The sequence below is a fragment of the Alligator sinensis genome, unplaced genomic scaffold (assembly GCF_000455745.1).
Source record: "Alligator sinensis unplaced genomic scaffold, ASM45574v1 scaffold280_1, whole genome shotgun sequence".
NCBI classification, from domain to species: Eukaryota; Metazoa; Chordata; order Crocodylia; family Alligatoridae; genus Alligator; species Alligator sinensis.
The window spans coordinates 6,307,676-6,330,391 of NW_005841835.1; the positions used below are offsets into that span (position 1 = coordinate 6,307,676).

The 22,716-nt window shown below is 43.6% G+C and overlaps 1 long non-coding RNA gene across 1 annotated transcript in view; it reads left to right on the forward strand.

Moving 5' to 3' along the window:
* The first annotated feature begins 8,305 nt into the window (after nt 1–8,305).
* LOC112549938 overlaps nt 8,306–22,716 on the forward strand; it is a 20,004-nt gene continuing 5,593 nt past the window's right edge. The window contains exons 1-2 of the long non-coding RNA XR_003093575.1: nt 8,306–8,355; nt 17,464–17,504. This is a non-coding gene — a long non-coding RNA (uncharacterized LOC112549938). The remainder of the gene's footprint in view (nt 8,356–17,463; nt 17,505–22,716) is intronic.

Below are 22,716 nucleotides of genomic sequence, written 5' to 3' on the forward strand. Positions count from 1 at the left end.
GGGTCTGTCTCTCCTTCGGAGGCGGCGGGGTGGGGGGGCTGGCGGCTGTCCTCGCGAGCCCGGGTTTCCGGCTGGGATTTTGTTTTCTTTTGTCATCCTCTGCCTGACAGCGGCCCGGCGGCCTGGGTGCTGCCTACAGACGGGAGGGGAGGATGGGGGACTTCACCCGGTTGTGCTGCTGGGAGCAAAGCTGGAGGCTCCTGGCTGGAGGGTCTTGCCCCTCTGTTGGGGCTCGGACCATCCCCCATGTTTGGGGTCAGGAAGAAACAGAAGTGGGATGTTGGCTGGTGGCTCCCCTGCCTTTACTGCAGCAGGTCAGGGTGTTGGGTTGGTTTGCGTTGTGTCGGGGTTGAGGGTAGTCTCGCATAGAGTTTATATCGTGGTTGTATGGGCTGCTTTGGCTAGGGTTGATCCTGCCTCAGGACCTAGATGACCTCTGGAGGTCCCTTGCAGCCCAACTTCTCTATGACTTATCTTTTATTGGGCCAGCTATGTGGCTGGGATAAAGTCAGGCAAGCTTTCTTATGGAAGACATTGTTTGTCAGGTCTTGGAATATGGGAAGGCAAGCACAGCAAGCTCCCTACAGCATGAGGGAGGGGCTGAGAGAAGTGTTTGGGGTAGCAGCCCCACAAGGAGCAAAGGAAAAGCTGTTGAGATCTTCCAGTACTCTGTGGCTTTCTTTTGCTCACTGTGTGGCTGCTACCCTTGAGCATGTCTTAGCTGGTCTCAGCCCCTCTCTTGTGCTGGTCTCAGCTTGCTGCGCTTGGCTTCCTGTATTCAGAGACCTGAGGAAGAATACCTTGCACTGGAAAGCTTGCCTGACTTTTATTGGGCTGACTATGTGGTTGGGATAAAGATAACAGTCATAGAGAAGTTGGGCTGCAAGGGACCTCCAGAGGTCATCTAGGGCCTGAGGCAGGATCAACCCTAGCCAAACCAGCCCAAAGAAATCGTTACCTCTCTCATGATTTTTGGACTAGCGTGGCTACAACATCACTCTTTACGCTGTCTTTGGTAAACTCACTGGTCTTGTGTAATTCACTGCAGTTACTCTGCTGGCATGATGATTACGTAGAGACCAGTGTTTTCATTTCTTCCTAGAGAGTGCTGTGCTATCTTCTTCAGGGCTTAGTCCAGAATTTTTATACAGAGGCAGTTAGGTGATCCTTTGTTAGAATAACACTTTATTATTACAAGTTGCTCTTTAATGACCTTTAAAAGCATTTGCACTAAGTATTATTAAAACAGGGAGGGGAGGAGAAAATGTCATCTTGTCAATAACAGAGGAAAGATTATGGGTGACTAATAGGATGTCTTTATTGGGATGACAGTCTACAAAAATGCTTCCTCTAGTTAAAAAAAACAAACAAACAAAAAAACCAACCCCCCCCAAACAAAACAAAAAACAGGTTGCAGCTATATAACCACATTAAATCTAAAAAAATGGACAGCATATAGATAGACTTCAGACCATTAGGTAGATTTTCTGTTAGGTTCACATACATCCACATGATGTCTGTTTCACTTGTTTGTTAAGTGGGAGTGTCCTTCTATTTCTGTAGAAGAAAGTTGCTCACAAGATACTTTCAAGGACAGGGAAAACTGATTAGCCCACTATAAAAATGAAGCAACAAAGTAGACTACATAGGAAGTGTGCAAAAGAGTACTATATCATTGCAAGTGTTAGTGATGAAACATCTTTCTTTAGTAAGTTTATGCACATCATACTTTGTCAGTAGTTGGACTTGTCTCTCTTCTTCCTTCTCTTTGTGATACAAGCAAAATGTTTGAGCGAATGAAAAATATGTACATTTTCCTTATTCTTTGGACAAATATGTAGTAAACTTAAGTAACTTATTAAGATATTTATAGTTTAAAATTAATTTGACAAACACCTTTCATTGTTCTTACTGCAGTTATGTCATTGCTGCTTATTCTAGGTTGCAGTTGCCCATCATGTTTTGTTGCTTTAGCAATGACTGTAAACTTTCTTAGAGTGAGCAAGCTGCAGCTTGTTTAACATCTGGAGAAATGCAATTTCTAATGCTTAGAGTCTAACCTCATTTTAAAAAGGAAGTATGCCCATGGTACAGCAAATCTTCACATAAAACTTTGAAAAAATTTAGTTTGTGGTATTTTTCCAGTGGATATGAGGTTGTTTGGGGGAGAATATTATATTGGCCGCCATCCTTTTTCAGGCCTTGGTCTCTCTAATTGCTTCAGTAAGGTGGCTGATTGTGATTTAGACCCCTTAGGGCAGGTACTGCCTGACATTGTTAACTTACTTCGTATAAGCTGTTGAATGACTGCCAGATGCATATTGAGATTGACCTCAGCTGTGTCTAAACCAGTGTTCTAGAAATTTAAAAGCTCTTCAGGTGTTGAAATTTCTTCAGGTATTTAAATTAAGTTCCTAGACTTGCTACAAAAACCTTTTCCAAAGCTGAATATATCGTTGATTGTCTTAAGAGATCAGTAATTTTTATGAAGGCTGCATCTGGTCTGCTCGGAGAGAGTCTGTTGATACAGCAGAGCTGTTGTTTTATGTTCCCTATTACTCTTAAGTCTTTCTCCAACACTTTGTTTTCCTTTAATGTATACTTCAAAAAGCTTAGTATTTGTCTCTTTGTTCTGTGTCTGTACAGTGACTAATATGGTGCAAAACAGCAATAAGCAGTACAGTACAAATCATGTTTTGTGAACCAAGTAGGGTTAGTGAAATAGTTCTACACCACTTTTTTTTAAAGCTATAGATATCAAATTTTCCATTTCATTTTTAAAGGTGTACATCACCAGTTTAAAGTCCGCTATCTTATAAAAAACTATTTAACTTCTTAGTATAACAGTTCCCAGTCTTTCTGCCAGTGTATATACATTTTATAAATGACTTTATTACACACTTCCCCTTTTTGGAAAAATTAAGAAAATTTAGACCAGGGGAAACTAATTCACCTACTGTAAGTGTGAAATGGTGAAACTGATATGAAATGCACAAAATAATCAAACAGAAAAAACAGACTTACTCAAGCTGTTTGGTTAAGGTAAGCTCTAGGTTGTGTTTGAGAGAGAGAGAGTGAGGGTAGAGTTTATACAAAATATTCAGAATTTATACAAGGATGTGCTCTTTAAACTTGCATCTCTTATAATATCATTTCTTCCCCCACCCCAACGTAAATAGAGATCTGATTTTAGTGACTGTCTCTCAATACTAGGTGTGCGATGTGCTGTTGAAAGTAACTATTTTCTACTTGTACTGTTGGAAGCATCTCTGCTTTAGAAAGCATTACTACAGAAGGCTTGACTCTACCAAGATTCACTACTTACTGTTGCTGATAATGGGCCGTATTCCTGATTTAGTTGCTACTGCAATGCTTTCTAAGAGCTCCAGTTGTGGACCAGGGTACCACTGTGCTAAATGCTGTACAAACAAAGAACAAAAAAGGTACCTGCCCCGTAGAGCTGACTAAGTGGCTCTAGCATCTGATATCCTAGACTCCCAAAATCATAACTAAGTAGTCATGTTGATATGTAGATTTATGAAATGGTCTCTCTTAGTGGTTTAACAATTAATAATTCATGCGGTACCAGAACTGAAAATACAGTTAATTTCCATAAGCATAACTTTTATCTATGCTGTGTAACAGATATGCCAAGCAGAGAGATTTAGCTGTTGTGTACACTCGCTGTTTGGACCTTACTTTTTTGTCAGAGGAACTGAGCAGCTGCTATTTGATTTCTCCTGAAACTGTGGAACTAGATACTTCTATCATAAGGCCCCTTAATATACACCACAATATTTATATGGTTTATAATGCTTTCTGTTTACTAGACTTTAGCATTTTAAAATGGAGGTAATTGCAGGTACAGTGGAGTGCCAGTTATCCAAACTAACTGGAACCAAAACCTGTTTATAAAATCAGTGGGTACCTAATGCCCTGAGCTTATAGAATAGGGCAGGATATACATCTGAAAAACAGATAAATACTTTTTCCAATTATAAACTTAATTTTGAAGCATATACAGTATAAAGTCCCATCTAAGAATGCGAAGGCTTGATCAGTCTTGTTTGTCTCTAAGAACTTTCTTCCAGCAACAAGATCTTTCAATTGTTTTAAAAACAAAAACTGTGGATTCTGCCTTGGGTTGCCATTTAATACCCTCTGAAAGTATTACTATAGCTTCAGAACAAGCAGTGATTTCACAGGTGTTGTCCAGTGCAGTTATCTTAATTGGCAGTCTCTCCGGCATAGCTGCATTTGTGTTTTTCTTATCTAGAATCTGTAGTTTGAATTTCTAACCACCATCATTAGGATTGTATTTCACATGTCCTGGAATATTCTGTACATCATCCGCAAAAGTCTTAATGTGTACATCATAATTAAATTTTGGGGGCGTTATTTGAAACACTTTGCTGCTTTTGTTTCCCATCAGCTATAGGTACTAGCTTCCCTTCCACCATTTCTTTGAAGCTGTCTGTGTACATTCGACAGTTCAGTGCACACATGTATATCTTTGAGTCAAACTTTTTCCATAAGGTAAAGATGTCAGACTCAGTCTTCAGAAATTGGCAAGCATCAAAGTGCTGTTTTTTGTAATTCCCTAAAACCCCTTGATCTAAAAGCTGAAAGAATGAAATTGTTTGAAGGTAGGAAAAGACATTCAGTAGCATCATCTGATGTCCGTAGCTGTTCTGAGTTGGATAGGTTGATACATTTTCCTTTACTTTCATTTTACTTTTGGTTTGCTTCTTCACAGCTGGGACAAACAGTTAATAAAGCCAGTTGGTGAAAAGAGCTGTGTTCATTTACCCATATTTTTGTGATCAGTCATGCTTGGTCTGTCACTTCACTAAAGCCCTGTGGATTCTTTGATTTTTTTTTTTTTTTTAAAAATTTTTTTAAATTTTTTTATTTTTTATTTTTTTATTTTTTTCATGCAACTGCAAGGTAACTTTCATAAGCCTGTGATGTTACAACATGCAAGCACTGTTGTCCTTTTCTTACCAAACTTATAATCAAGTGTTGCTTCCCTCCGCCCCCACCTTGTTGAGATGCCAAGGCGTTGAAAGGAAGTGTTTTCCAGTAAAAGCCTATCTCACTGCTGCTGTCTGGTTGGTCTTGACTGAGGTCTTTCTTCAGTACTAGAAATAAGACTTCTGCTTTTAATTTTTTTAGCTGACTTGATATCCGTGCAAATTTTCCCTTGCCCCTCTCATTCCCTTCCACATTCAGAGTGTTTGTCAGGCAGCTGGAGATTGAAAGTTTTTAAGCTCTCCAGAGCTTAATCTAAATGATGGACCACCTCCCCATCTGTTTGTTCATCCAGATTGCTTTCTCTCTAATCACTGGTTATGATGCTAGTACACTCTGGCTCCATTTTTGCACAAACCACAAATAAATAGCACTATTGAGTACTTCATTATCAACAGTTTTCAAGCATTCTCGTGCCTGAGTGCCTTCTGCTGAAAATAACTTGCTGCTGTAAGCTTCAATTTTGTTACTGCTTAATTTTATGTTGCTTACCATTGCTTTTTCCAATGCTATATTCTACAGCAAGCTTGGTAACAGATTTGCCTTTTCTCAGTTTATTTCAGTTACTTATTTCTCAATTATTAAAGCAGTTCTGCTTCTTTTCTGTTTTTGTTGCTCTTGCTTACACTGCACACCATGCAGATTGACAGCATGTCCTCACTTGGATACATGTATGGTTTGGATAATTATTAGGTCTGGCAGAATGTGATTTTTATTTTTTAAATAATTTTGATGGCTAAAATCTGTTTATTCTTAAGCATTTCTTTTGATTTTTATCAATTTACATTTTTCAGGATTGTGTGAAATTAGGGGCATGGTGGGCAGACAGTTTAGCTACTTCAGCCTACTGGTAAAACTTTTTAATAAAAATCACGTTAAAATATTAAAAAAAAAAAATATCCATAAATCAATAAAGCATACCTGATCATGCAGGGACTGGTCTGGGTTTGGTGGGAGTTTGACCCCTGCTCCTATTGTGTTCTATAAATCTTGATGATTACCAATGGAAGTATTTTTTTCATTGATTTATAAGTGTCAGGTAAAATCAGCATTTGTTGATTTCAGAAATCAGATCCTGCCACGCCTAATTAATTTGTGTTTTTGGTTATTTTGACACTTGTAGTGTGTGAGCATTACAAATAGTTTGTAAAGAGCTGAAACTATTTTTAGTGCTATACAAGCAAAAAGTTGCCTTACAAATGTGGTTGGAATTCAAACTGAAGTTATACTTTGAGATGTGTTGATTAAGTGATCTCAAGCATACAAGCTGTCTATAGTTGCTAGGAATGGAATCCAGGTCCAGGCTTACACTAAAAGACCACTGTCCAGGCATGTACATGCACACACATTATGTTAATTTGCAAGACATTTTACACACTAAATTCTGTAACATGCACATTTGTAATGTACCTGAATTATTTGTAAAACATAAGGCAGGGTAGATTTGCACCTTATCAATTCAATCAGACTTGAATAGAATGGTTTGTGTTACATTTAGGAGAGCCCTTGTGATCAGTATTCAGAGAACAGTATCTTAACTTTATGAAAAGATCCTATAAACCCATGTCCTTGCTTTTGCTGACTGGATGAACCCCCACCCTAGAACCTGCAGCTGTTCTGGTGCTCTTACAAAATGTGGTGTGTGTATGGGCTTCTGCAATAAACACCCTTTATTGTCTGTCCCTGTATCCCCCTCCGCCTTTCAAGAAATGGACATCGCAAGAGACACAGTGGAAAACCTGCAAAATATTACCATACTAGTCATTCTTACCTGTTACATTTACAGTTTTTTTTTCTTCCTACTGGTATTAATACATAAATATAGATGAATATATATAATGTAAGAGGACAAGTTAATACAGTATTAAAACATTCTTATGTGACTCGGTACAATTTCAGACAACATCCCTCCTTAACTGTTCCTCAGATTCCATGCTAGTTTCTATCCTCGGGATGGCACTATATACTGGCTACGTGTTCATGCCTCAGCACATCATGGCTATATTACACTATTTTGAAATTGTGCAATGATGAAGAATATTCATGAAGCAATCATGATCCGAGATTCATGCTACCGAGAAGACCAACTCCTTATTTCTAATGAGACTTCAACAAATGTCAGAAAAAGCAACACATGATTATGACTCTAAAGACTAGGAAACCAGATGTTTAGAGCAGGGATGTTAAATACCCCCTGCATTACGTTCATTCCTTTTAATTTTACAAGATGCCCTTCTACAGTAGTTTTGTCTATTAAATATTGTGACTGTACTTTGATATCAGTATTTTCTTAACTTTGTGACAGTTTCAATATTGCACTGTGAGAGCTTTTCTTAATGTAACTTTGAGTAAATTCTGATTGCCTCCTATTTTTTAATCAGATGTCATCTTATTAAATGGGGCTTAAAGCTTTTTGCTATCGTATGGTATATATTTGCCTGGATATTTCTATTAACACATTTTATAAGAAATGCATTTAGATTCATATTGGAGACATGGATATATTAATTTATCACTACTTACAAAAATAATTTGTAAGACTGAACTCAGGTGTACCGTTTATTGTCCAAACTTTGTTCAACACAGTATTTGTGTGTGTCACTAATTTTGGCTTTAGCAATAAATTTTAAAAGCTTCTGTTTGAAAAATACAGGGAAGAGACCAAATTAAAATTTCATCCATCATGTTTGGGATAAAACTATGGATGTGTTCATTCCCAGCTTGGAGCAAATGAACCTCTGCAAAGCAGGACTTGCATTCTTTCATGCACTGCATTTAGGCTCTTGTAAGGTTTTGTGATAGCACTTTAATGCTGCTGTTCTAGCTTTGAAGTAGACTGTAATTGTACTAATCTCCCAAGGATTGTGTCCTACTGCAGAGGAGGGAAGGTATTTATGTGTAGGTTCTAAACTTTTATATAGCAGCTAGTGTTCCAAACATTTGAATGTGTTCTTGCTATAAGTTACCAAAACATAGGGTTTCAAGTGGACTTGAGTTAAAACTACAGCAATAAGAAGCTGAATACTTGACTGAAGTCCTGTCTTTGTTTTTTTTTATAGCTTTTTTTTCAGATTTGTATTCTGTAATTTAAGATGGCAGCAACCTGACTTTCTAAGGTGGAGGCTATTTTTGTTTTATTAAAAATAAAAACTAAAAGCAGAGTTGATATGATTTTTCTTTTTTTCATAGATTCATAGATTGTAGAGTTGGAAGGGATCACAATGGATCATCGTGTCCGACCCCCTGCCCCTGGCAGGAAAGAGGACCGAGGTCAGATGACCCCAGCCAGGTGACTATCTAGCCTCTTGAAGACCTCCAAGCTAGGTAAAAGCACCACCTCTCCTGGAAGCCCATTCCAGATCCTGGCCACCCTTATTGTGAAAAATGTCTTCCTAATATCTAACCTGAATCCACTCTCAACTAGTTTACACCCGTTATTCCTAGTCACTCCCTGGGGCGCCTTAGTAAACAGCGCGTCCCCTATTCCCCGTTGACCTCCCCTAATAAATTTATAGGCGGCCACAAGATCTCCCCTCAGCCGTCTCTTGTGAAGGCTGAAGAGATTCAGCTCTCTCAACCTCCCCCCCGTAGGGTCTATCACAAAGGCCACTAATCATGTGAGTGGCCCTCCTCTGGACCCTTTGGAGATTCCCCACGTCCCTCTTGAAGTGTGGCGCCCAAAACTGGACACAGTACTCCAACTGCAGCCTGACCAGTGCTGCATAGAGGGGGAGCATCACCTCCTTTGTTCTGTTAGTCATGCACCTGCTAATGCACGACAAGGTGCAGTTGGCCTTGTTGATGGTCTCGTTACACTGCCAGCTTGTGTTCATTTTGGAGTCAGTTATGTCAGGCAGGATCTACCTGTGACAAACCCATGCTGGTTTCCTCTCAGCATCTTTTCCCCTGCTGGGCCTGCACAAATGTGTTCTTTGATTATTTTCTTGAGCATTTTCCCAGGAATAGAGGTAAGACTGACTGGTCTAAAGTTACCCGGCTCATCGCTTCTCCCTTTCTTGAAAATGGGCACCACGTTGGCCCTTCTCCAGCCCTCAGGGACCTGGCCGGAGCACCATGAGTGCTCGAACAGCTGTGCCAGCGGCTCATCTATGACACTGGCCAATTCTTTCAGCAGCCATGGATGAAGGTCATCCGGGCCTGCTGACTTGTACCCATCCAGCTCCTCCAGGAGCTCCTTAACTATTTCAGAACTAACTGTAGGTGGACTGGTGCCATGTGGACATCTGTCAATGATCGAGGTGGGGGAATTGGCTTGGTCGGTACTTAAAAATAGTGAAGCAAAGAACTCATTGAAGAGCTCTGCTTTTTTCCCCGCGTCAACCACCAGCTGTCCTAATTTGTCCTGCAGGGGCCCTATGTTGCTCTGAGCTTTTTGTAAGAGCTTAATGTGTTTTACCATGCTTAAAATTCTGATGAAAGGCATGGGGATCTAAGAATGACACAAACCAAAGAATTTTTGTTTTGCTCTCATAGAGTGCAGGAAACAGTGACAATTTTTGCCCAATCTGGCCACAGAACGCAGTCTGTGGCTGTGACCAAACACAAGTGCATGGCTGCAGACAGCTTAGAAATGGCTGACTGGGTAAAAATCTAACCCTTCGTTGCATGAGGTTATCACTTGAAGAAGTTTCTAAATGTAACATCTGTAACTTGTCTGCCAAAGTCCCAGCCTGTTGCTGTTTTCAGAATGGGAGGTGGGGAAAGGGAGCAGAGGGAGTTAAGTCTGGGGGGGTTTCAGCCTCCCCTGGAAGGCAGGGTGGGTGAATTGGAGCCCCCCTGAGGGGTGTGTGGGTGGGGGCTCCAATTCACCCACCCCGCCCTTTAGCACCAGCTGGGGAGCCCCAAGAACGAGCTCTCTCTGCTGCCTTTCCCTCCTCTCATTCTGAAAACAGCACTGGCAGAGATCCCTCGCCCTTGCTATGGGAACCTGGCTGCAGGCTCCCAGCCTGCAAGTAGATTCCCCTCCTCCCTGCAACCAACAGCAAACTTCTGTTTGGTTTGGGGTAAGGTTGTAACTTGGAAAGCTTTGCAGAAAATGTTCTGAGAATCGGCTAAGAGTTGCACTTCTGTCTTCACCCCTAGATAAAATAGATGCTTTGGACCACAAGTCAATAAGAAAACGTGCAAGTAATGTGTACAGTGCCTAACCTCAGAATTGGTTTTGTCTCTTAGGCCTAATGTCTTATTTAAAGACATGCCAGTGAAGGAAAGAAAATATCTTTTGTCATATTTTAAAATAAGTAAATAGTCAACCAATATTAATTTCAGTTAACTGAATACAATGTGGTTTTGCACATGCCTCACGTACCTTGTTTTTGAAAGGCACAATGTAGGAAATATATATTTTTTGGAGTAATGGCCTGGAGCTGGCTTTTTCATGGCGAGGCTACGTTGCACAATGGCTGTCACCTTCTCTAGCCAGGAAGCTGAGTGCAGCTGTGTAGGGGTTAACACTGGACACTCTCTCAGGAAATACACAGGAAAAGCTATCTGGTAGCCATTTTGCAGCACAGCAACTTCATGTTTCTGTTCCAGCAAAGAAAATCGACTTCGATGCTTGATATCTTCCTGCCACCCACACTCAGTTTTGGAGGATTGATTTTTTTTTTTTCTATTTGCAGGAAAGGGTGTGTGTGTGGTACGTGAGTTAACATGGTACCTTTTTGATTTAAAATATTACTTGGGCAAATTTGACCTGAACTTCAGGGATAAAATCCAAGCTTTTCTGTACTCTTCGAGTTTCCCACTAGCCCGGTGGTTTTCAGCCTTTTTTAATTCATGGACCCCTAACATTTTTTTAATAGAGGCATGGACCCTTTTGGAAATCTATTGTGTGTGTACCGAACATAAGTAGGTGGTGATGAGCAGCTATGTTAAAATAACAATAATACAACTTTGTGAACTCACCATTTTGTTGTCAGTTCAAGGATATGAACGTTTGGTATGGTAGGTGACAGTTTCAGTCTTAGATATCCCAAAACAATGTGTGTGTTGAAGGAGTTCATTTTTATTGATACTAAGGCTAAAAGCCACTTTCATGCAAGTACATAAAAACATAGCATCATAGAAAATTAGGGTTGGAAGGGACCTCAGAAGGTCATCTAGCCAAGTGTTTCTCAACACATGGGTCGTGACCCAAAAGTGGCTCGTGAGACTCTATTAAAGGGTTGTGAATCCACTTTAAAAATGGATTCTCCTTTAAAGGAGAAAAATGTGTGAAACTGGTTTTTCCCTTGCAGGCTGGCAGAGTTCTAGCCTGTGAGGGACTGATTGGGGCCTCCCTGCCCCACACACTGAGGGCCTGGGGGCAGCCGGTCGGAAGTCAGGGACACTGAGTTGGGACTGGCCATTGATGTGTACAAATAGGTCCCGGTACAAAAAAGGTTGAGAACCACTGATCTAGTTCAACCCCCTGCTCAAAGCAGGACCAGCCCCAACTAGATCATCCCAGTCACAGCTTTGTCTAGCTGAGTCTTAAACATGGAGATTCCATAACCTCTCTGGGTAACCTGTTCCAGTGCTTTACTACCCTGTTAGTGAACAAGTTTTTCCTAATACCTAACATAAACTTCCCTTGCTGTAATTTGAGACAGTTGCTCCTTGTTCTGTCATCTGCCATCACTGAGAACAGTCTAGCTCCATCTTCTTTTGAACCCCCGTTCAGCTAGTTGAAGGCTGCTATTAAATCCCCCCTCAGTCTTCTCTGGACTAAATAAGCCCAGTTCCCTCAGCCTTGCCTCACAAATCATGCCCCCCAGCCCCCTCACCATTTTTGTTGCTCTCTGCTGGATTCTCTCCAATTTGTCCACATCCTTTCTGTAGTGGGGTGCCCAAAACAACACAATACTCCAGATGTTGCCTCACCAGTGCTGAATAGAGGGCAGTAATAATTTCCCTTGATCTGCTGGCAACACCTTTACCGATACAGCCTAGTATGCCAGTAGCCTTCTTGGCAACAAGGGCACACTGCTAGGTCATATTAAACTTCTTGTCCACTGTAACCCCCAGGTCCTTCTCTGCAGAGCCGCTGCCCAGCCAGTCAGCCTCCAACCTGTACTAGTGCATGGAACTGTTCTGTCTGAAGTGCAGCACTTTGCACTTGTTTTTTTTTGAACCTCATGAGATTTCTTTTGCCTCAATCCTTCAATTTGTCTAGGTCACTCTGAATCCTAGGCCTACCCTCCAATGTATCTAGTACTCCCCCCAGCTTGGTGTCATCTGTAGACTTGCTGAGGGTGCACTCCATCCCATCTTCCAGGTCATTGATGAGGACATTGAACAAAACCGACCCCTGGGGCACTCCATTTGATATCAGCTGCCAATTAGACATTGAGCCATTGTTTATTACCCTCTGTGCCTGATGCTCCAGCCAGTCTTCTATCCACCTTACAGTCTATCCAGCCCATATGTCCTTAGCTTGCCTGCAAGAACATTGTGGGAGACCGTACCAAAAACCTTGCTAAAATCACGGTATATCACCTCCACTGGTCTCCCCACATCCACAGAACCAGTCATCTCATCATACAAGTCAATCAGGTTGGTCAGGCATGACTTGCCCTTGGTAAATCCATGCTGATTGTTCCTAATCATCACCTTCTTCAAATGCTTAGAAATGTATTCCTTGAGGATCTGCTCCATTATTTTTCTGGGGACTGAAGTGAGGCAGACTGGTCTGTAGTGCCCTGGATCCACCTTTTTCTCTTTCTTAAATATGGGCACTATGTTTGCCCTTTTCCAGTCATCTGGGACCTCTTCTGATTGCCTTGAGTTTTCAAAGATGACGCTCAGTGGTTCTTCAATCACATCAGCCAACTCCCTCAGCACTGGGTTTATTTAATCTGGCCCCATGGACTTGTATAAGTCCAGTTTTTCTAAATTAATGGTGAACAGCATCTATGTGATGGTGATTGGCATCAAGACTTTAATGGCCTTATCTGTCAGATCAGGATACTGTTCTCCCCTCCCCACCCCCCAACCAAAATTAGGTAAAGGGGGTTCCTGCTCGAATTTCAAGTTTGTCCCCATCGCAGGATAACTTGAATAATTGCTCTTCTCTTACTGTTAGACAGGACCTAAAGTTGCAGTCTGCTACAAAGGAGTTATGTATCCGCTCATTCTCTTTGCCCATTTCAGGAAAGTATTGGTGAAACAGATTTGAGCACCAGCAAATGTTCCTCAATTTTACTTTTCATATCACTGTCCAGCATCAACTCATTTTCAGCCCAAAGCTGTCAAGGGTTTCAAATGTATAGAAGTCATTTTCTCTTACTTGAGAAACCCAGAGTTTAAGGGTGTGTATAGAGGAACTGGGGGCCCTAAATTGAAGCGGTGGGTTTTTAAAAGCACTGCTTCAATTTAGGGCCAAGTAAACCCCCCCTGTGTCATGCACACCCCCGTGCCCTTCCCTGCCTCTCGGGTGGTAGGGAGGAGAGGGCAAGCTGCCGGCGGGTGGTGCACTCCCTAGGCTGCAGGGTGGGGGCTGGTGCTTCCCTCTGCAGCAGCGGCAGTCCCCCTCTCCACCCCCCACCCCGCGGCACCTGCCCACAGGCACTTGGCTCGGGCAGTCTTGGGGGATACTGCAGCCGCAGAAGGAAGTACCAGGCCCCTGCACAGCTCAGGCAGGCTCTAGGGTGGGGGGGAAAAAAAAAAATCAGGCTTGCCGCTTTTTTTTTTTTTTTCTTGGACGGAGCCCGCCTTCCCAGGCTACTGGCAAGCTGCCTGCATGGCTTCCTGCAGAGCCCCTGAGCTGCATGGAGCCTGGTGCTTTGCTCTACAGCTGTAGGGCAGCAAACTAAAACTCCTTGGAGGAATTTTAGTTTGCTGCACCTCAAGTCACTTAAGGTGCATTACGCCACCAAATTTGTTACAGTGGCTGGAATTACTGTGCAATATGCCGCTGATGTGTGCAAACACCAACACCTTTAAAGCGGTGCAAAAGCATTTAACTTGCTTTAAAGTGTTGTGCACACGTGCCCCTCATTTTGTCTACACATGGCCTAAGCATTTTGATGAAAGCCATCAGGTAACTATTCACCCAGGGTTTCCCCCAGATTGGCATATCAGATCCTCATATATTCACATGTATTAGGTGGTGTACTGTGAAAATGAAAAGTTGGGGCACAGACTGAGCTAGCAGATATCTCTATACCCCACCACTCTTTTGCTCCTGCCTTTCCATCAGTTTTGTAGGAGCTAACCTTTCAGTAAAAATGTGTGCAGTCTTTATTGTTCCAAATAAAGCTTTCCATAGGTGCCTCAAGACACTGCCAGTTTTCCCAATGGAAATTCCATCCAGCCTGGTATGCACTCTCACATGCCTTTTCCAGTTTGTAGATTGATATCACCAGGCAAGCAGAGGACACATGGGGCTGCAGCATTGCCATGTGCCACATGAAGCAGTGGTGGCAGCACAATGAATTGAGGTTGTTTGGCCGTGTTCTGCCTGCTGGTGCTGGGCTGCCTGCTGCTGGTGTTCAGGTGGCCTCTGGCGGTGGGAGGAGCTGGAGCAGCAGTGGCACTGGTGGTGCTTCTGCTTTGGGCAGGGCCACCATCTTTACAACCACGGGTTCCCCTTGACATGCTCCATGGACCCCTGTGGTCCACAGACCACAGATTGAAAACCACTGCACTAGATGAAGGCTGCACAAGATGATAGAATGGGTTATGACAACTCTTACTGAAATGAAAACTTGTATTTTCTTTGAAGAGAAATTTCTGTTGACATGCATTCTATGCTTGTGCGGTAGGCTAAGGCAGGGCTCTCCAACTTCTGAGTGGCCACATGTGGCCTATGTAGCTACCACTTGAACAGTCCTGGGCTAAGGTGTTAACATTAATGATACTCACTCTAGAGCAGGGGTGTCCAACCTTTTTGAATGTGGGGCTGGATCACAAACTTTTTATCCCCCAGTGGGCCGGCAAGCCATATTCAAAGACGTCACAGGAAGTGGTATCATATCAGGAAGTGATGTCATGTGACCTTTGACACCAATGAAGTTGCAGGGGTTGACATGGTGCTGGTTGACATGGCATGCATGCCTGGGTTGACATGGTGCTGCAGGACCTGCCTGGGCAGAACCGGGTTGGCACTGGCCAAGAAAAGCAGCATGCAGCTGAAGCTGGCTTCCCATGTGCTGTTGGAGATGGGAGGAGGCCGGCCAGGTCTGTCCCAGCCAGCAGAAGTGGCGGCGGAGCCTTGTGCTGCTCGGGACTGACTGGTGCAGGCTTGTCCCATCCTGAGAGGCACACAGCTCCGCCGCCGCTTCTGTTGGCCGGTGCAGACCCAGCCCGTATACTCCTGCAGGGCCTCGTGTGGGGGGCCGGGCCCGGAGAGCTGCAGCGCCCGGGGGGGAGACTGGTCGGGGGAGCAGGCACGGCCTTGCTGTGGGGCAGGGTAGGGCAGCGGGGCTGGCTTGAAGCAGGTGGGTGAGGAGGCAGGCATGGGCCAGCAGTGCCAGTGGCCTCTGCTTGGCCTGCTGCGCGGGGCCGCTTCCCTGGACCCTGCGGGGGTAAGCAGCTCCCCTCCCCTCGCTGCTGGCTGGGGCCCGCGGGCCAGCTCTGCCCGCCTTGCCGTGGCCCTGCTGCCATCGTGGCTCTGCACTCCGTGGCAGTGGCTCCGGGCTCTGTGCCGCTGCCACTGGCTCTGCACTCTGCACTGCCACCACGGCGGCGGCTCTGCGTTCTGTGACTCTGCGCTCCGCCGCCGCGGCAGCTCTGCGTTTTGTGGCTCTGCGCTCCGCAGCGGCGGCTCTGCATTCCACGCCGCCACCGCTGCCACTGCCTCAGCTCTGCGCTCCACAGCACTCCCTGCCCGCCTCGCCGTGCTCCGTCCACACTTCCTGCCCGCCTCGCCACTGCAGCTCCGCACTCTGCATCACGGCGGCTCCATGCTCTGCAGCACTCCCTGCCCACCTCGCCACCACCTTGGCTCCACAGTCCATAGCACTCCCTGCCCACCTCGCTGCGCTCCCTCCACGCTCCCTGCCCACCTTGCTGCTGCTGCCATGGCTCCATGCTCTGTGCCACCGCCATGGTTCCGTGCTCTGCAGTGGCAGCTTCGCGCCCCGTGGCGGCAGCGCTGCTGCTGCTGCGGGCCAGATAAAATGGCTTGGCGGGCCGAATGGTGGCCCACGGGCCGTATGTTGGACAAGCCTGCTCTAGAGGGAGTCTTACTGGGAGCATCTACATGTGCACTTAACTAAACAGTGGACTAATTTGCTGCAGTGTAAAGTGTCACAGTCTACATGTGCAACGCTATTAGACCACAGCAAACTAATTTTTGAAAAGAATGAAGCTTAAACACATGGGTAAATGCTGACTCAGGTGTAAATTGTGCCTGGTCAGCCCAGGCAGAAGGGGGCTAGACCCTTGCCTGCTGCCTAACCACATGGTTCTGCTCTTTGGGCACCCTCTGCTGCTTGACACCACAACCTGGAGCCTGGGGCTGACCTCTTGAGCCTGGTGCCAGCCCAGGGCTGCTCTGCCTTGGCTCAAGCTGCTGCAGTCCCGGGTGCATGTGTAGATGCTGTGCCTGGGAGCTGTTAACTCCAGCAAGAACTGCGCTGGAGTTTATTGTGTTGCACTAATTGAAAGTGTAGATACACCTACTATATTTTAATTTGGTTTAAAACCAGCCAAATAAATTTAGATAAGTATATGGATCTCAGTTAAACATAGAAAGTTTTTAAAATGTATTTTCAGATTAAAATTTATGCGGGCACAAGTAACTTCCTTTGCAAATAGGCCCATTTCAACCTCCTACAATGTAGCTGCTGCAGAAGTCATTCTGTGCTCTAATGGGCTCATTTAGTTATACAGGCAATCCTTGACTTACAACGTTTTCCACTTACAATGTTTATAAATCGACACCCTGTTTCAACTTTCTGACATCAGTTTCGACTATACAATGCTTGATTCGATGCAATGCCACGCCAGCAAACAAGTTTGCTGCATTGCTCATCTCCCTGGAGAACATCTGTCCAAACTTCCTTGGACACTTTCTTTAAGAAAGCAGACAAGACTCCAGAAAAACCTGCAGCCAAGACTCCTGAGAAGACTCCAGCTAAGAACCCTTCAAAAAGTCCAACCAAGAGCCCTTTAAAAAGTCCTGCAGTCACCTCAAAGAAGTACTTCCAAATCAATGTGATTGCTATTTACAATATAAATATATTAACGTAGCTATATTACTCATCTGCAATTGATCGAGTACAAAATTCTGAGGTATTTTTGGTGAAAATAGGGTATTGGGCCTTGTTCAGGAACCAATCCCCCATTTATAACATTGTTTCTTATGAGAAAATTGGTTCCGAGTTACGTTTCAACTTAAGACATGGTTTTCAGGAGGACTGCCTGTATGTTACGTTAGTTTTATTTTAACTGACTAGTAGAGGTTTTTGTTTCCCTTTCCTTCAGATGCCAATTTAATTACAACAGACTTCCCTCCCCCCAACAAGGTAACAGAATCTTATTGAAGAATACATTATGTTTGTATGTGGTATCTTTTGATAATTTTTTTTCTTTGTGTTATGACGGTTAGCCTTGTTGATGGGACTGGGTGTCTTTGATTATGCGTTTAGTTGGTGGCAGTTTTGTGAATAGCTTTTGATGATGCACAAGTCTTTTACTGATGGGGAACGTGCAGCCATAGTATCTCATCATTATAGTATGTTGCAGTGGAAATGTCCAACCTTGGGCAACTTGTTAGTTAAGCATTGACCAAATTACTAATTATTACATAATTAGTGAATGGATTGGCTCACGGTCTTGGTCTAGAATAAAAAAAATACATTTAAGAGAATTTTCTTGTTAGAATTCAAGACCTTATGTAAAAGGATGAAATAGATTCCCTTACAAAATGACTGAGGTTCATAGTCATAAAGGCACTTGCTTCTAGGACTTTGTCTTCAAAATCCTGAAACGGAGGACATGCTCAACATGATCATTTCATAAAACATTTTTAATCAGAAATAATCAATTCCTTATTAAATTTAAATAATGATTTACAAGATGATTAAATTGAATATTTTCCTGCTCTGCGTTTAACTTACAGCAACCAGCAGTTAAAAGACTGAATTTTGCATAACATAGAGCTGCACATTGGTCCTGTGGAACGCAGAATGAAAAAGCAACTTAAATTCCTAGAATCAGACACAGCCATTTTAAGCATAAGCAGGGTTATAAGGAGAATGTTTTTAGTTAATGTAAAATTTAGCATGTTACATATCTACAAAGCCAAAACAAATAAGGGTAAGAGGTTTTCTGCTAGACACGTATGATTTTTTTATACCCATTCTGTTGACCTGAGTGTAATAAAACTGTCAGAAATACTCCATGAAACAGAACTGGAAGTTAATTGAGAAAGTAGGCTACTGAATTTGTGTGTGTGTGTGTGTGCGTGTGCGCGCGTGCGCGCGTATACAGCAAAACAAAAAACGGGAAAACTGAGTTCTCAGAACTATGCTGACAGTCCTTACTAAGTAAGCTTTGGGTTTCCCTGAATATTGAAATAAATTTACCTAAGTGATTATAACCAAGAAGTGCACTAAGGCAACTTTGTGATTTGAGTTAAAAATTAATAGACCCACAGAGGTTTGAATGCTTTACTTAAAGCTACTTTCATTACTGTATGATAGTGAGCTGAAAGTTTTGGGTTATATATTTATTAAGGGGCAGCTCTCCAGAGAGGGGAATGTTTCTTAAGTACTCTTATTTTTTTAAAATACATGATTACCTACCTTGTTTATAATCATTGTAAAGACTGCCTGCAATCCTGGAATTTTGCCATTGACTCTAATCAAGCTATGATTTCACCCTCTGTAATCCAAGCTTAATGAGATTCTTTTCACAATTGTTGCTCTGGACTGGCTTTGTCAACTGAAAAAGGGAGGGGGGAAGGGGTGGACATAAAAACATGCATGTTATGAGGATTAACTAGTTTACAGCAAAACAAGAAATTTCACCTAAAATGTGGTGGTTTTTAGACAGATTCAACATGTAAATGGATTTAAAGTGGGGGAAAATTGCTACCTGAGGCCGCAATCAGATAAGCGCGGCTGTGTGGTATGCGGTGCCACAGACACATCTGTGGCAGCACATACCGCATGTTCAGTTGTTCTCTGTGCTGCAAGGGAACTGCGCAGGGCAGGGGGAGTGGAGAGCGGGGGGAGGGAGGAATACCTACGGGGCAAAAAAAAAAAAATACCATGAAAAAAAAAAAAGTGGAGTGGAGCATGCAGGGGCAGTGCGTGCAACTCAAAACTGGAGCCAGGCTGGCCAGAGCTGTGCTCCACTGCCAGCCAGTCTCCGCACAGCAGGATTGCTGCTGCTGTAGCCCCAGGAGGCCCCCACAACCCCAGGTAAGGCTGCTGGGGCCAGCCCAGTGCTGGCCCCAGCCTCCGCTACCCCACCCAGGGTAAGTTGCATGCCAGAGGGTGTGTGTGTGGCACAGGTGTTCCCAGGGACAAGTAGTGGCAGCATAAGGTACACCACTGCTAGTTGTCCCCAGGGAACCAAATGTCCACATGTGTGTGGATGTAGCCTGCTAGTGCATGTCAGTGGATCCATTATAACTACTATGCGTCCATTCTTTTCTGCAGTTAGTAATGCTAAACCATGGCAACTTACAAGAGGAAGAAACGGATGCTAATTGCTGAAATTTAGCTTCCTCTTACTGCAGGGTGCAGTGGACACATGGAAGAGAATTGTTTGAAATGAGGTACACCTCTATACGTTTACTGTAACCTGAATGCTACAGGTTCAGGTCATGCTAAGGCACAGTTGAAATGAAATGCACACACTACAAAAGTGCTGCAATGAAAGAGGAATAAGAAAAATAATAAGTTGGCTTCTTGTGGTTTAGGAAGAAGTCTAGATTTTAGATCTGAGCTGTATTCTGGAGTTTTCCAGATTCCTGTTGTAAAAATAAAAAAGCAACTTTCAAGTTTAATTTTTAAATGGTTAGGTTTATAACTTGTTGCTGGTATATATGGAAATCAAGGAATGCAAGAAAATGCCAAATTTGGATTGTATGCTTAATTTGACTTGAGTACTGAGTCACAATAAGTGTACAAATTGAGAATACATTTTGCAAAATAATTTATAAAAGGGAGGCTTAATATTGCTTAACGTGTGTAGCAAAGTGGATACGTGGACAAAAAATGTAAAATAAATGACAATTATGAGTCTTAGTTTGATGCCACTTTATTTTTTATCTGATATAACAACTACCATATTTACCCGAATCTAAGATGACTTTGAATCTAAGATGACCTGTTAAGAATTAGATTCTATACATGGAAAATTATATATATGTTATAATTTTCCATGTATGGAATCTAACTATTGGTGGGGGTCATCTCAAATTTATCCCCTTCACCAACGTGGTTGGGAAAGCAGCAGCGAGGGGCAAGGGATCAGACCCCTGCCCTTCCCCCTCCCATGCCTGTGCCTGCCCCCCTGCCACCTGTTCAACCTTCTACTTGCTGCTGTGGTGCCTGCTTGCCCATAACTTACCCTACCCCATTGTGCCTGTTGCTTTGCCTGGGCCCGTCTCCTCTACCCACTAGTCCTCCCCCCTGCTACCTGCATCTCCCCACTGCTTACTTTCTGTGGTGGCTCTGCTCTGGCTCTGGGGCAGTCAGTGGGCCCTGGCCCAGCCTGACCAGACAGCAGTATAGCAGGGCCCCAAGCTACTGCCAAAGTTGGGGCTGGAGCCACAGCTGAAATAAAGTGGTGGGGAGGGGGCAAGTGGCTGAAGGTGGGGAGACAGTGGCTGTGTGGTCTCTCCTGTGCTCTCCCTAAGCTGCATACCATGGGTCTCCTCTGTGCGTCTCCCACCCCACTGTGTACCCCTCATGCTTCACATCCCCTCCACTGTCACATGAACCTCCTTGACCAAGGCAGATGGTGACTCAGCTCTGGCTTTGGCTCTGGGGCTGAATTACCACTTGCCCCCGGCCAGTACTCAAATCTAACACAAGGCTTTTTTCCCCCCCATGTTGATGTGGGAGACGGACCTCATCTTGGTTTTGAGTAAATACGGTAATTATGCTACATTAAGAGATCAGAATCAGACTCTCTATGCCTGGATTTATATGACAGTATTATGAACCATTAAACAGAGTCCATAATATACCAAGTTGTGGTTCATTAGCTATGCACATGTACTTAATTTTAAGTAATGACATACCTAGCATATGTAAACAGACACACACGTATGTGTATCTGTTTGCATGTGCTAAGCATGTAATTATATGACAGTAAGACAGTGTGTTTAATGTGAATTGTAGTTTTTAAATTTGATGTAAGAAATGATGCATTTCAGGTCAGTATGTCCTTAAATGAGTTTTACTTGAAAGAAACATTTTTTTCTGAGAAGACCATCAGACTTGATATGGAAGTAGTGTCCAGGGTCTAATTGAATTTTAAGAAAACAATATTTAACATTAATTAGCAACACAAGAGGGCTTGTGGTAAACTGAATTGTGGAGAATAATATACATAACACTAAAGAACTATGCCTACTAGTCTTAGCAAATTTAGAAGTACCAAGTGTTCTTTAGCAAGGGTCATTGTTTAAGGAGAAGAGAGAGAGCATTTAAAAATATTGTGCAGATATGTCAATATCACTAGGAAGAGAAGAATATCTTTAGATATATTACATGCATGTTTCAAAAGCCTTCACCACAGTGGAGAAAGGACATTTAGGTGAGGAGTCTTTACAGTTCAGTTTTGAGGGGATAGGATGTAGAAAAAAAAAACCTACTCCACAGAGTCTGCCTCACTTGGAATGTCACATAAGTACACGCACCTTGTTTATGCCTCTCCTGTTATCTTTGGGTGTGTGAAGGGTGACAACATGGGACACAGTGGCTGCTTCTAAATGAGACACCTTAATGTGCAGTGGACTGTTCTACTCCACATTAGCATGCCATGACAAAAACCATGCTAATGCTCAGTAAAATTAGTCTACACAAAAAGTTTGCCTTTTCTACTGCACATTAGTAGATTCACCTCCAAGGATGAATATTCTGCACTGGTCCGGTCCTGCAGGGAGCAGACCAGGAAAGCCAAGGCTGCAGCTGAACTCCAACTAGCTTCGAGCATCAAGGACAATAAAGAGTCCTTTTTCAGATATGTGGGGAGCCGGAGGAAAAGCAGGGGCAACATTGGACCCCTGCTAAACCAGATGGGACAGCTGACAACTGACGCCCAGGAAAAAGCCAACCTATTAAATGGGTACTTTGCATCGGTCTTTCATCAGTCCCATGCCCACTACGGGACAGGGAGGTCCGGGTGAGGGAGATCCCCTGCCCTCCATCAATGCTGACCTCATGAAGGAACACCCTGAGAGGCTGGATACCTTCAAGTCAGCTGGCCCTGACAATCTACACCCCAGGGTACTCAAGGAGCCGGTGAGCATCATAGCCCAGCCTCTGGCACAGATGTTTGAGAACTCCTGGTGCTCTGGTGTAGTGCCCGAAGACTGGAAGAAGGCCAATGTGATGCCTATCTTCAAGAAAGGGAGGAAAGTGGATCCGTCAGACTATAGGCCCACCAGCCTGACTTCTATCTCAGGGAAGATCTTAGGAAAGTTTATTAGAGAGGCCATCCTTAATGGACTGGCCAGTGCCAACATCCTGAGGGATAGCCAGCACGGGTTTGTTG